The sequence below is a fragment of the Sceloporus occidentalis genome, unplaced genomic scaffold (genome assembly GCF_023333645.1).
Source record: "Sceloporus occidentalis isolate IW3139 unplaced genomic scaffold, rSceOcc1.0.p SCAF_2, whole genome shotgun sequence".
In the NCBI taxonomy this organism is placed as follows: Eukaryota; Metazoa; Chordata; class Lepidosauria; order Squamata; family Phrynosomatidae; genus Sceloporus; species Sceloporus occidentalis.
Genome location: NW_028316982.1, coordinates 94,303,096 through 94,317,897, shown reverse-complemented (window position 1 = coordinate 94,317,897; position 14,802 = coordinate 94,303,096).

Genomic DNA, 14,802 nt, shown 5'->3' with positions numbered 1-14,802 from the left:
ACCTAGCCCCAGGCACCTTCAGTAGCTGCTGCCCAGTCGTTCTGAGGGTGCGAGGCGGAATGTACGAGGAGAGGCGGTCCTTTAGGTATCCTGGGCCCAAGCCATTTAGGGCTTTATAGGTAATTACCAACACCTTATATTGAGCTCGGAAGCGAATGGGCAGCCAATGGAGATCTTTTAAAACCGGTGTTATATGGCTGGTCCTGGGAGCACCAGTGACCAGCCGGGCTGCCATGTTCTGCACCATTTGCAGCTTCCGAGTTTGGTATAAGGGTTGCCCCATGTAGAGTGCATTGCAGAAATCCAGTCTTGAAGTTACCAGAGCATGTACAACAGTTTCTAGGTCCCTCTGGGCCAGGTATGGGCGCAGCTGGCGAATCAGCCGAAGCTGATAACAGGTGCTCTTGACCGTCGCATTCACCTGAGCAGTCAGGTGAAGCGACGAGTCAAGAAGCACCCCCAGACTGCGCACGGAGTCCTTCACAGGGAGCGTGACCCCGTTCAGGACAGGTGGAACCACCGCCATTCCTGGACCAGGAGAACCTATCACTAGTACCTCCGTTTTCTCTGGATTCAGCTTGAGTCGGTTTTCCCTCATCCAGCCCATTACTGACTCTAGACAGGCCACGAGAGGAGAGACGCCATCCCCAGTCACTGCATCAGTCGGAGACATAGAGAAAATGATTTGGGTGTCATCAGCGTACTGATAACCCCGCGCCCCATGTCTCCGGATGATCTGTCCCAGCGGTTTCATGTAAATGTTAAATAGCATGGGAGACAGAATGGCCCCTTGAGGGACCCCGGTTTTAAGGGGCCTCTCATCGGAGCACACGTCTCCCAGCTGCACCATCTGGGACCTCCCGGAGAGGTAGGAGCGGAACCACTGGAGCGCAGTGCCCCCGATCCCCACCTCTGCCAGGCGTCCCAGAAGGATACCATGGTCTATGGTATCGAAAGCCGCTGAGATGTCCAAAAGCACCAGCAGGGACACGCTTCCCCCGTCGATGCTCAGACGGAGATCATCGACCAAGGCGACCATGGCCGTCTCAACCCCGTAACCCGCCCGGAAGCCAGTTTGAAATGGGTCCAGATAATCTGTTTCATCCAAGACCGCCTGAAGCTGGATAGCAACCGCCCTCTCGATCACCTTTCCCAAAAATGGTAGCAGCGAGACAGGCCGATAATTATTATGTACCAGGGGGTCGAGGGAGGGTTTTTTTAGGATCGGTTTTACAATGGCCAATTTAAGATCCGATGGAAATAGCCCATCCCTCAAAGATGAATTAATTATCCGGCGTAACAATAATGTTACCACCGGTCCCCCCTGGGCCGCTAACCACGAGGGACAGGGATCAAGAGAGCAGGTTGTTTTCCGAACACTTCCAAGGATCTTGTCCACATCCTCGGTACTCACCAACTCAAACTGATCCAGTTTAACATAGTCCACGGAGGCTCTGGACACTTCTACCCCAGGTTCTGCTATAATGTCGGCGTTCAGACTTTCGCTTATACGAGAAGTTTTATCCGCAAAAAAGTCGTTAAACAAGTCACAGCAGGCCTTAGAAGGATCAAGGATCTGGTTCAGGGTGGGAGGGAGCTGAGTTAGCTCCCTGACCACCCTGAACAACTCTGCCGGACGCGACTCAGCGGACGCAATACGAGCACCATAGAACGAATTCTTTGTTGCTCGTATTGCCTCTCCGTAGTCCTTTAACAGTTGGTCTAGGAGAGTCTTGTCGTGTAAGCGAAGGTGTTTGCGCCAACGGTACTCTAGCCGTCGCAGAACTTGCTTCCTTGCCCGGAGGTCTTCCGTGTACCAGGGCTTACGCTTGGAAGCGGGCCTGAGAGGGCGCTTGGGAGCGATCCTGTGTATAGCCCTAGAAAGACCGGTATTCCACATACCGGTGAGGGCATCAACAGAGTCGCCGTCATTTCCAACCGTGAGCCCCTCTAAGGCTTCTTGGAACCTCTCAGGTTCCATCAGCCTTCGAGGGTGGACCATCCTAACAGGTCCACCACCCCCGGGGGGGATCTGGGTAGAGGCCTTGAGTTTCACCTCTACCAGGAAATGATCCGTCCATGACAGGGGGGAAACATTAACTATTTCCACCCACGGATTCTCCGCCTCCGAACAGAAGACCAAATCGAGAGTATTACCCGCACAGTGCGTAGGACCCTGTATCAGCTGGGACAGGCCCATGGCCGCCATGGTCTCCATGAATTCCCGAGCCGCACCGGATGGAATATGGCTGGCCGTGAGGGAGATGTTGAAGTCACCCAGGACAAGAAGCCTGGGTGCCTCCAACATCAGCTCAGCGACCAGCTGTGTCAGCTCGTTAAGGGAGTCCGCTAATGCACGGGGTGGCCGATACACTAACAGAATCCCTAGCCTTTAGGGTCAGGTAAATACACTCGATATAGGAGGTCTGTCGGATGTGGTTCCTGGAGAGGGACACGGTGTTCCTATGTACCAAGGCCACCCCCCCCCCGCCCACCTAACCTGCGCTGGTCCTTCACCGAGTACCCAGCCGGCAGGGCCTGAGCCCACACAGCGTCCCCTTCAGGCCCCAGCCAGGTTTTGGTAATGCAAGCCAGGTCACACTTAGAGTCCTCCAACAGATCCTGGAGAATGTGGGTCTTGTTGTTAAGAGACCTGGCATTGCACAGGAGCAGCGACAGGGTTTGTGGCACGGTTGGAGAGATCCTCAGGTCCTTCAGGTTGGGAGGGGGACAGGAAGGCGAGATAGATATGATGCATCTATCACGCCTTCCCCTGGAACGCAAGTCCCTTCTCCCACCGCCATACCTCCCCCTGCCCCACACAACCTCAATTGGAGCTCCGCCCACCAAGGTGTTATCCCCGGCCCAGGCATCCCCCGTATCCCTATCCTCCCCCCACCCCTCTATGGCTACTAGAGGAGCAGAGGTTAGCCACTACAGGCATCCTCTGCTCCCAGGGCCAATCCAAGCCTCCCACGCCAATAAAAGCTGCGCAACTGCGCAGGTACGCAGCAGCGGTGCTCCTTAGTCCGTGGGCGGCACTCCCGGGGCGGTGCACAGATGCGCACCTCCAACACCCCGGGAGGAGGCCGCCCGGCAAAAGGCGCAGTCCTGGCAGCGGCAGCGACGGCGGTGGTCCGGCGTGGAGGCAAAAGGGGGCGTGCCAGGAAGGGCCCGGTTTCCCGGCTTTATCCCCGCCGCTCTCACCTGGCGGGGCTCCTCCCTAGCTTCCCCCCAGATGGTCCTTAAAGGCCCCACGCACCAAAACTGGCCGCCAAACGCCAAGGCCAGTGAACTGCAAGGTCCAAAAGGAGTCCCGCTGGGGTGCTCCTTAGTCCGTGGGCGGCACTCCCGGGGTGGTGCGCAGATGCGCACCTCCGACACCCCGGGAGGAGGCCGCCCGGCAAAAGGCGCAGTCCTGGCAGCGGCAGCGACGGCGGTGGTCCGGCGTGGAGGCACTCTAGCATCTTGGAATAATTTGTTATGTTCCACAAAACCAGCATGTCCCAGCAGAAATTGTGTGCAACACAGGCTAGGCTTGCCAGATCTCAGGGCTTGGCCCTGAGTCTCGAGTTTTTGTAACTTCCAGGCATGAAATAAGAGTGCAAATTCTTCAGTTTTGATGAGCTCAGCTCCAGACCCACTGTATATTTATTTGGTTAGTTTCCTCTTTTTCTCCCAGTCATTGAGGTTTATCACACTAAGATTTTTAGAGCTTTTGCAGGTCAGTTCTGACGTGACTGCGCTTCCAACTATGCGGATTCACATCACAATGTGAATGTGTTATCAGACGAGATTCCTTTCTATGGGTGCTCCTTCCGTGGCGCTTCCGCAGTGATTCCAAAGTGACCCCTCATTTTGATGAATTCAGAAAAAAAGAGAATTAACAGAATTCGCATTGAAGCTCACTTTGATTTTACTTCGAATTGGTCTGGTGTGGAAAACCACTCCAATGTCATCCCCCTTGGCCCCCTGCGTCCTGCTCCGTCATTCCCCTCCTCCTCCTTCATGCCATCTCGCACCCTCGCCACCCTGCCACCCATCCCATCATCCCTAGCCTTCTCCTGCATCCCAATCCTGGCTCCAGTGACCCCCAGCAATCTATCACATAATCCCCTGCCTTCTCCTGTATCCCGATCCTGGCTCCAGTGACCCCCAGCAATCTAGCCCATCATCCCCTGCCTTCTCCTTCATCCCGATCCTGGCCCCAGTGACCCCCAGCAATCTAGCCCATCATCCCCTGCCTTCTCCTGCATCCTGACCCTGGCCCCAGCGACCCCCTGCCATCCATCCCATCATCCCCTGCCTTCTCCTGCATCCTGACCCTGGCCCCAGTGACCCCCTGCCATTCATCTCACCATCCCCTGACTGCTCCTGCATCCTGATACTGGCTCCAGTGACCCCCTGCCATCCATCCCATCATCCCTTGATTGCTCCTTCATCCCAATGAAGGATGACAGCTAAAGAGGGGGCAGGGAAGGAGGACAGCATCCAGAGCCCCACTGAGCATGCCCAAGGGTGCCAATTCAAATTGTTTAACCCTCAGGTGTGGTAATACAATGTGCACTCACTCTGCTTTGCTTGAATCCGCATCATATGACTTGCTTGGAATAGACCTGACTTCACTTCCCCCTCAATTTGGAAGGGCAACAGAAAGGCAACCAGGTGTGGTAAAGCATCACGTTTTAACCTTAATTCGCATTACTAGACAGGAGTGACTCTGGATCTGGTGTGAAAAAAACATCAGACTTTGCATTGCTAGAACAGGAGTGACTGCGGATCTGAGCTGCAAACCCCCTCCCCATTTGTGATAAGGTCCATTGTGATACCAGGGCTTACCCTCTGCTCAGCTTTGCAGCTATCTTCTGACTAGAAGCATGCAATAAGGAAAATTTAATTTAGTTTGCATGCTTCTAGTCAGAAGATAGCTAAAGAATTTTGAAGGGTTTTTTTTTAAATAAATTGTTTACTACTAAACCATTCACTTCAAAGTTAGTGTTTTTCTGCTTGTTTAGAAAGCAGAATTTTGGAGTTTTCACTGACACTGAAAACCGTGTAGCTTGCCACTGCATTTTGGTGACACAGCAGGAGGGATATGACTTGTGGTGGCATCCAGAAAAATTGCCCCAGACTCCTGAAGATATCCATCCTTGCCCCACAGGATCCATAAATAGTCTCCAGTATATGTACAAAACTTTAACTGCCATCTCACCACTCTCACTCTTAAACAACCCCAAGAAAGTTTTAAGGAAATTTAATTCTGAACAAAATGGTAATTGCCTGACGTAGACTATAAATGTGTGAATAAAACAAAAAGAATAAAATGAACAGCAAGTCAATAACAATGATGCACTTGATATTGACGAACGTCTTTATCCAAGAGACATGTTTTGACTGAAATTATTTCTCCCTGTGATATGTTTCACCTATGTGCAGTTCTGCTGGATCTCTAAATGTTATGCACATTAGGGACTGTTTTAATCAGGCCCTAAACATGCCCATTCAAAACAAAGTCTTATCAGGTACAATGGGGTTTACTCCCATGTAGGTGGTCTTATGGTTGCAGGCCTAGTTTTCCAAGCATTCTATTAGGCAATATCAGTCTGTGTAGCTAGCACTCCAACCTTATTTCATCAGCCTGAGATGCTTTAAAGCAAGTGGAGATTTGCCCCAGTGATGGAAAAGCAGGGACCAGTATTGAGCAAACTGAAATTCTCTAAAAACTCAAGTGCTGGTGGCTGATGCAGTACAAGGTAGATCTCTATGAGTTAAAAATACCTGTAACAGATTATTCTTACCTTTCTTGGTCATGAACTACTGTACTGGTACATTTCTTCGTAACATGGTCTTACAGGGTTGGAATATGGATGAAGCAACACGCCAGAAAGAAATTTTACATCTTGGCCAAATAGCTATGCCATCATGGACAGAAATAAGTGTCGACTTTTAGCATGAAAAGCTGAATTCAAAATGCTATGGGACACTTCTGAAGGTATTTTAATTAGCAATTGGGGGAGAAAAAGATAGAGAAGCACAGGAGATACACAAAGCATACTGCATGAATGCAGCATTGGTTAATTTGTACAGAAACTCTTAACTTTGAAATGACTTTAAAAACATCAGACTCCTGTGCATTTATCTTACAGTATTTGCTCCCTCACTCCCGAGCTGTCAGTGAGAAATATAAGCTTACTGAGATGTTTAAAAGACCTTTGGAGATGTGGTAATGTGTGGTTATATTGGAATATTTCTTACAGTCTCTGCTAACTTTATAACATATAAAATTTTATTACAACTTTTAATTGAAAGACATAGGAAGGTAGTTACCCATGATCCTTCAATATGACCTCTGCAGATGTCCATCCGCATTGCTTTGGGGTGAAGTAATGACCACAGTTCTGGGATACATCAGTCATGAAGCAATGATGTGTGGTTTGAAATGTTAATTCTCCAGTCCCATAAAGCAGATTGATAGATGAGGCATAAAATGGTTCCAGATGCTGTGTTTTCCTAACTGTTCAGCTGTGCTCGCTTTCCCTATCTCTATAACCTGGAGCTATGTTACTGTAAGTAGGCCACCTGCAACTTCTGATTTACCTGCATGTGAAAGAATGTCCTTGAATGTATTTGTGAATTAGTTATGTCACTGTTTTACTTTCTCTCTGAATGGCAGAAAAACTGGTGTAGACTAAGCAGGTAACCTAACTTGGCCAGAACTACTTACAATATCACTAACAAGGAAAAAATGCATCTGAGGAGGTAGACTTAAGTCCACGAAAGCTCATGCCGCCAACTTCTTTCTTTTAGTTAGTCTCAAAGATGCTACAAGATCTCTCTACATACATACTGATTCCACAGACTAATACGGCTATATCTCTGAAGAAAAAAAAAGTTCGATAGATTATTCTGATAGCAATGTGATTTGTCAGAGGTTGATCCTTGAGTAAATCCATATACCTTGTTATACCATATAACAAACAAACCAACCTGCCATACCTAACAAATAAATACCTAATAACCTTCTTCCCCATCCCAAAAGCAGCATAGTGAGGACTGAACATACTCTTTGGGGAAGAGAGAAGAGAAGGCTCAGATCCCCCCCACAGATCCCTGGGCGTCCAGGCTCTCCTGTGTCTTTCCATAGTTCCTCTGGAAGGAGCCTGCAAAACCCATGCCAATAAGCAACAACAGAAATAGTCAACAAATATCACATATTATTGAATTATAAGTCAATAAGGAAAGAAAAACTAGGAATAATAGTGTTCTAAAGTGCCACACTTTGTTGAAAGTCTATTTATTAAAGCCACATACAGGCAGGTCTCAGTTTATGTCAGGGCTGTATTCCTGGACTTACTGATGTAAATGGAGGTAGCCATTTCAATAAGAAGTAACTTGAGATCGGGAGAAACGTTCTGACTGAGGTGACATAGCCACAAAGTTAGCACTTTTACTCAACCCACCACTAGTTTTAAAGACTTTTTAAATCATAAAATATCAGAGCTTACTTGTGACATTTTCAGATGTTCTCCAGTGGGACCACAAGAGGCAGCAATTGCTGGTCCCCAAGAGGGCTGGGCTTGGGTGAGGTGGCTTGATATTAGACAATAGATGCAGCTACACTAAAAATAATGTAGTTTGACACTGCTTTAACGACTCCGGTTTCATTCTCCAGAATTCTGGGATTTGTAGTTTTGCGGGGCACCAACACACTTTGGCAGAGAAAGCTAAAGTACCTTGTAAAACTGCACATCCCTGGATTCCATAGGATGGAGCTACAGCACTTAAATTGGTGTTGAACTGTTTTATTTCTACAGTGCAGATGCACCCAATACCTCCTCTTCAGAGGAGCACATAGAGAGCAAGTGGTAAGACCTGTTTTCTTCTGCTGTGCCTTCTCCAATAAACTTCCCAGATGGAGAAAGTACATTGGGAAAGGGAGGGAGAAATCTCCTACTGTGTCTTTTGCAGTTGGTGCAGAGGGCACAACCAGAAGAGAGGCAGCATATCTCCTGAACAGTAAGCAGCTGTGCTAGTAAAGTTTTAAAAAGTACCTTGCACAAAACCTCCCACTGATTTCTTCCTACACAGTCTTGAATGATAAGCAGCCTTTAAGAGGCCACAAGGCTCTTTCTTTGTGATTTTTTACTGTAGTTACCCATTTTGACATTGACATTGTGACAGGGTTACCCACTTGCTCTTTTTCCACATCATGACCCTGCTCCCCTAAGTAGAGGAAACCCTTCCCTCCAGCCACATCCAAACATCAAGATTCCAGTTTCTTCCTCCCCCTCGCACCTAAACAGACAAAGGAAAGCCCACGACGGCAGTTGCTTTCCCCCAGTCTCCAAACGTGTATTGTGTGTGTGTGTTTGTGCCTTCAAGTGTTTCTGAGATATGGCAACCCTAAGGCATCTCTATTATGGGGTTTCCTTGGCAAGATTTGTTCAGAGGAGGTTTGCCATTGCCTTCTCCTGAGGCTGAGAGCATATGACTTGCCCATGGTCACCCAGTGTGCTTCATGGCTGAGCCAGGAATCGAATCCTGGTCTCCAGAGTCGTAGTCCAAACTGGTAAAATAAATCCAGTCCAGTCATCCTTTCTTACACCAAAATGCCAACTTACTTCACCTGTCCCACTCAACTTCTCAGGTGCATTGGGAGAGCTATGCATTGTGGGTGAAATTTTCATTTGTTTCTTTATTTCTGGAGAAATGTGGTAAATGTGAAATACTTTAAATAATATAAATTAGGACTTGCCTGTATCTCATTATTAAAGTTATATATGAGTCCCAGTAAAAAGTCACAGTATCCCCACATTGGCTAAGTATATCCTTAAGTCTGCCCCTAGTGTTATGATATCTCTGATACTTTAATTCTGACTAGATCATGCCTGGATAATCAGAAGAACAATCCTAGGGCCCATTCAGACTCCCTTTTACCCCGGATCAGAAATCGATCCTTGCACATGAAGTTCATATTCGCTCTGAATCTGTCACAATCCATTTTGAGGCATGCACAAGGAAATGCCCTTTAGCGCAGGTCATCCAGATTCGGGGCACAATCCGTCTTTTTTGGAAAAAACCCGGGTTCCACGAAATATGAACTTGCCCCCGATCATGATCGGGTCAAGTTCAGGGGAGGGATTAAGGTCAGAGGGCGGGCAAAGGGCAGAGTATTCCCACCCTTTCATCAGAGGAGGAGGAGGAGGAGGACGGAGCCTCGGGATTGAAAAAAGGGTAATGAGAGGAGGCAAAAAAGGGGAATCAGGGTGAGAGGAGACTCAAGGGTGACAGGCTGCAAAAAAGGTAATCAGGGTGACAGGAGACTCAAGGGTGACAGGAGGCAAAAAAGGGAAATTGGGGTTAGAGGAGACTCAAGGGTGACAAGCTGCAAAAAAGGGGAATTGGAGTGACAGTGGTTTTTGCTTCAGGGAGGGTCGGAAGGAAGGAGGAGGAGGAGGAGGATTGCCAAGGGAAATCCAAATGCAGAGCCAGGAGGAAGGAGCCTCTCTCTCTTTTTATTTTTGACAGTCTATGTGCATGATTTTTTTGGGTGACATAGAATGTGTGTGTGCTTGCTTGTGCTACTTTCATTCCCTCTTGCTCCTTGCTCCTGGAACTTAAGAGCCTTTATTATTATTATTATTATTATTATTTGTGTTATATGCAGATGCTACAGTCAGAATGTCTGCGCTGCATTTCCCTTTTATTCCCAATTGATTCCATGGGTCAGTTGGAACTGACAGGTCACTCTCTCTCAGCCTCAGTGGAAGGCAATGGCAAACCTCCTCTGAAGAGAACGTAAGCAGGAGGAAAAGGGTCAGTTCAGGTCAGGTCAGATGCAGGGCACGAACGGAGCTCCCATCAGGTACCTCCCCCCCCCTTTTTTTTTTAATTTTTTAAAATTATTTTTGGCAAAAAATGCACATTTTTTTGCTTGAGGCAGATATATAGATAGATAGAACGTGGCTAGCTGCTTGTTCACTTTCCCTTTCATTTCCTTGCTTCCAGCAAAGGAAATGTTGCAAAGAGCACTTTGCAAAAGACTTTTTTCCTTTGCCCATGAATGCTACAATTCGAATGTTACAATGTTTCTCTTTCCAATTTGGGCAAATTGGCAAATTGATACATGCTTTTGCTACTGTCTCTAAGGAATTATGCTTGAGCGAGGAATGGAAACCCGACCTCCAGAGTCGTAGTCCAATACCCAAATCGCTACACCACACTGACTTTCCTGTCTGCTTTAATATTTGCTTCATTATGTAATGCTTTTCCAAGTAAAGTTCTGCAAAGGTTGAGTCACCTGTAAAGCCCTAAAAGATGGGGACCTGGGACCTTATAGATTATATCCTCCCATACGTTTCTTTTCTGTGTAGGCTAGGGATGGAGCTGGTTCTGCTATGATGCCTGCCAGAACATTGAGTCCATTATTTTTGTTCCAGGGTCTAGTGGATGTAGCTTCTAGACAGATTTCTGTCATTTTGCTGCTGTTGTGCCAAGGATGTATCACCATTTTCATACAACGTTTGTGATTGTCCTGATGTTCTGATTGCTCTGTTTTATATATTAAAATCTGCTGCTGTTAACCACGTTTGACTTCCATTTAGAAAGAAAATTTAGATTATTTCCCAGAAAAGGAATGAATAAAAGTCCTCATCAAGTAAATATTCTGTCTTCCCCCACTAATAACAGAAACAAATGGTGTTACTGAGATAAGTTTGAGATCTATATTTTTAAATCTGTCATGTAAACCTGTAAACTGTTGGTCACGCAAGCTGCAAATGGCCAGCTAATTTCCATTTAATTTGGTTTATTATGTAATTCCACACACTCTTTTATCTCTTTTGTTGACATTCCCTAAAAGAGAGTTATGTGACTCATCTTGTCGTGTTCTTTAAAGTGGGTGGGGGAAATGGAGGGAGAGCTGTTACCAAACCAAACAAAAAACAGGCTTAGAGGAATCTATTTCATTCCACTTGAGAGGCGAACAGTTCATTATAAAGCTCATATATCTTTATTACTCCTGGACATTCCACTTTTATGGGACTTTAAATTTACACTGCGCTTTGCAAACACAGATTAAGATGTGTCCTTTACCCAAAAGAACTTGCTATATAAATAGCCACTGTTAAAGGTGACCTGCAAGAAGAAAGCTTGAGTTGATACCATTTTGCCCCTAGCAAACTTGATGTACAAAAAGGCAACTTATTTGTAGTAAGTTGTTATGCTGTGTGTCTGATTTAATATTTCCTCCATTATTTCATGCTTCTGCAGGTAGGGTTCAGCAAAGGGTGACTCTGGGCTTGAATTGGGACAAAGTGGGGCTGGAAAACAAGATGGGTAGCTTGCTTTTGGTCATAGGAGTACTGAGACATGTTCCAAATGGTGAGCAATATGACAAACTCCCTAGCCCACCTCATGGCTAGGTAATAATTGTTTTTACTATCCCTGCATCTTCCTCCCCAGCCTCCATACTATCAGTTAGAGCCCTTTACTGGAACTCAGAGCCATCTTTTAAAGCTTGTTTCATTAATAGAACTGCTCCTATCAATGGGAACAGGAGGAAGGCAATTCCTCCTTCCATCTCCCCAGGGCTCATGATCCTCAGGTTTAGGAAACCTTCCATAGCAGATTTTCAGGGGAAGTAGGTTTGGCTGATCATGCTACGTAGTCTGACACTAGAGTTATTTTTTGTCTTCAGCTGGTGGGTTTGGCACTTATTTTTGCTGCCACTGCAGAATTAATGTAATTTGGCACTGCTTTAATTTTCATGGCTCCATCCTAGGGAAATCTGGGTTTTGTCATTTGTTCTGGGCACTAGAGCTCTCTGACAGATAAGGCTAAGTATCTCACAAAACTAGAAATCCCAGAATTTCATAGCTTTGAGCCATGGCAATTCAAGCAATGTCAACCTGCATTCCTTCTGCAGTGTAAATGTAGCTGGGTTGTACTATCAGCCCGTCTTTTTTTATGTAAGGATTTCTTTAATGGGAGAAAGTGAGTGACAAAGAGCAAAGACAAGACAGACACCTATGGCGAAAAGTTAAAGTGAGTCCTCTGTTGTAAGCTGGGACTAAGCATGACTTCAAAAAGGGTTGAAGAAGGGTCTTCATTATAGATCCTTGTTTAATATGCTTCATTTGGCAAAGGTAAAACAAAACAAAGCTCAGGACTACTAAGTCAGCAGCGAAAGGGCAATGTGCCAAGCACCTGTTCTTAATCTTCAGAGAAATCCAGCTTCCTCCTATTGTAACCATTGCATGCAATCGTTAGGAAATCACTAATGAGGTTTAGCTTTCCCCCGAAACATTGAATCCGTCTTCCTCTAAAACCAATTGTCTTCATAGGATTCTTTCCCCCCCTTTTTTGTAGGCTGATGTTCTTTGGAGGTGTGTATGATGTCTCAGACCCACATATCTACACTGTAATGGCAACAATGCCGTTGCAAATAAAATTGTATTGTCCTACATAGGGGGTTTCCCCATTTCTGAAATGTTTGTGGACAGAAACCTGCATACGGCAGCAGCTCTGGCCTTTGGACAGACCTTGTCATTTTAAGTGTTTTTATCACTTCATCACTTCACTCCATCTGTTGTTTCTGGCTTTATATACGTATTTATGTAACTTCTATCCTGCGTCTTCGACATTAATACGTATTCTCAAGACAGCTAACAAAGTAAAAAGAAACAATAATGGTTAACAAAGTAAGGCATTTTTCTCTCTTTTTCAATACTCTCCTCCCTTGCACAATCTAAGGCATGCACTAGATGTGTCCCTGGAGTCTCCTAGATAGGAAATAACCTTGAAAATGCAAAAGCATTTTTAATTAAAAGCAGGTACAAATGGGTTCAATGAATACACAATTGCACAATACTCACAAGAATCTTTGGGAGTTAGAGGATATAGGAGAACAATTGAAACTAAACCACACCAAATAAATCCCAGAGGGTAGCCAACTGGACTTACAACAACCAAATATGTGTGGGCATAAAAAACAGTTTCTAAAATGTAGACTTTCCCATCTATCACTTTTTGTATGGTCATAAATTTCACATGATCAGCTCACCCCCACTCTGGAATATCTCCTGTTCTCTTTTAATCTTTTATATCTTATATATCTTTGTGTAATTCTTAAGGTTCCTAGCTCATTGGGTAAGGTGTCCTCCAAAAAAGTAAAAACCAACTTCTGTTTTTGTGTGAAGTTTAAGCCTTTCCTTCCCATTGATGATTCCACCACTACCTTCACTCCATGCCAAACAGGATGCCAATGACAATAGTGTTTATATTTCTATACCACTTAATAGTGAACTCAGCACTCTCTAAGTAGTTTACAATTTGTAAGCCAGTTGCCCCCAACAAGCTGGATACTCATTTTACCAATTTACGAGAAAAAATGGAAGGCTGAGTCAACCTTGGAGCCCTGGGATCGAACTCACAATGTTGTGGCTGCATTAACAACATTTAACCACTGTGCCACTAAGAACATGCCAAGAAAACCCTATGATAGGTTAGCCTTAGGGTTGCCTTAAGTCAAAAATGACTTGAAAGGCATACAACAACAACAACTCCATTCCAAGTACTAACCAGGCCTGGCCATTCTTACCTTCCAAAATCAGATAGGATCTGGAGTCTTCAGGGTATTTGGGCCTCATGCACCCCTGCCACTTGTATTTGATGGAAAATGTTTAAAAATGCACCCAAATAAGGTTGTTAATAACACATCAAAGTCAAGACTAGTTTGGCCCATCAGGCAATGTAGGAACACAACAACGTAACAAGGAACAGCCATTCTAGTAGTTTCATTTTGGGGCTCTATGCAAATGTTGTTGTGTGCCTTCATGTTGTTTTTGGTTACTGGATCAGAACATCTACAGGGTATCAGACTAGGGAAAACTGAATTAGAAGAAAGTAAAAACGAATGCTCGCTCTCTGTAGCTTTCTGTGTTCCTGTTAACGTTTGTTCTTCTGCAACAAAACAGATAGGGAAAAAAAATCTTGGGAGTTGGAGGTTTTTGGTATGGGAGCTGCTGGAAGGAAAACACGTGTATAGCATAAAACACAGCAAATGAAAGACATGAAATCCATACATTATGACACTGTAAAGAAAAGCTTGTAACAGTTCACTTAAGGTAGGAAAATTGCCAGAGAACCAGTCAGGCCATCAAGCAACAAAGGCATGAGGCAACCACCCAAGGCAGGAACACTGCAGAGAAACTAATCAATTCTTTTCATCTGCCCCCACAAAAAGGAGACGGCAAAGGACCGTCAAGTGGAAACATCATTTAGTAATATAAAAATTGTTTATAATAAAGTGTGTGTGTGTGTGTGTGTATAGGGGGGAGAGGACCCCAGCTTATGGACAGTGCAGTAAGACATCTCAAGCTTCTGTGAGAGAGACAACAGGACAATTGGTTTTTAAATACTGACAATAATAACTATTATTATTATTATTATTATTATTAGGACCCGAGCAAATACAAATGCTCGAAACACTCATATAAATATAAATTCAGTCATGCTCAAGATGGAGGACCTTTTGGAATTCCTCCTGGGTGGAATGATGAAACGTAGGAGGGCATGTCCTGGAAAAGGAGGACCTCTGCTCACCCTAGATTTCCTTGGTGAGATTTGTTCAGAGATTAGGCATTGCTTTGCCCTGATGCTGAGAGAGTGTCACTCGCCTAAGGTCACATCTGGTGGGCTTCAGGCAAAGTGATCAGATATCCTAACCCCAAAGGAGGGCAAGGCGCCTCAAAATGTAGGGCCTGTGAGGGAAACGGAGAACACAAGCATATAAAAATGCTC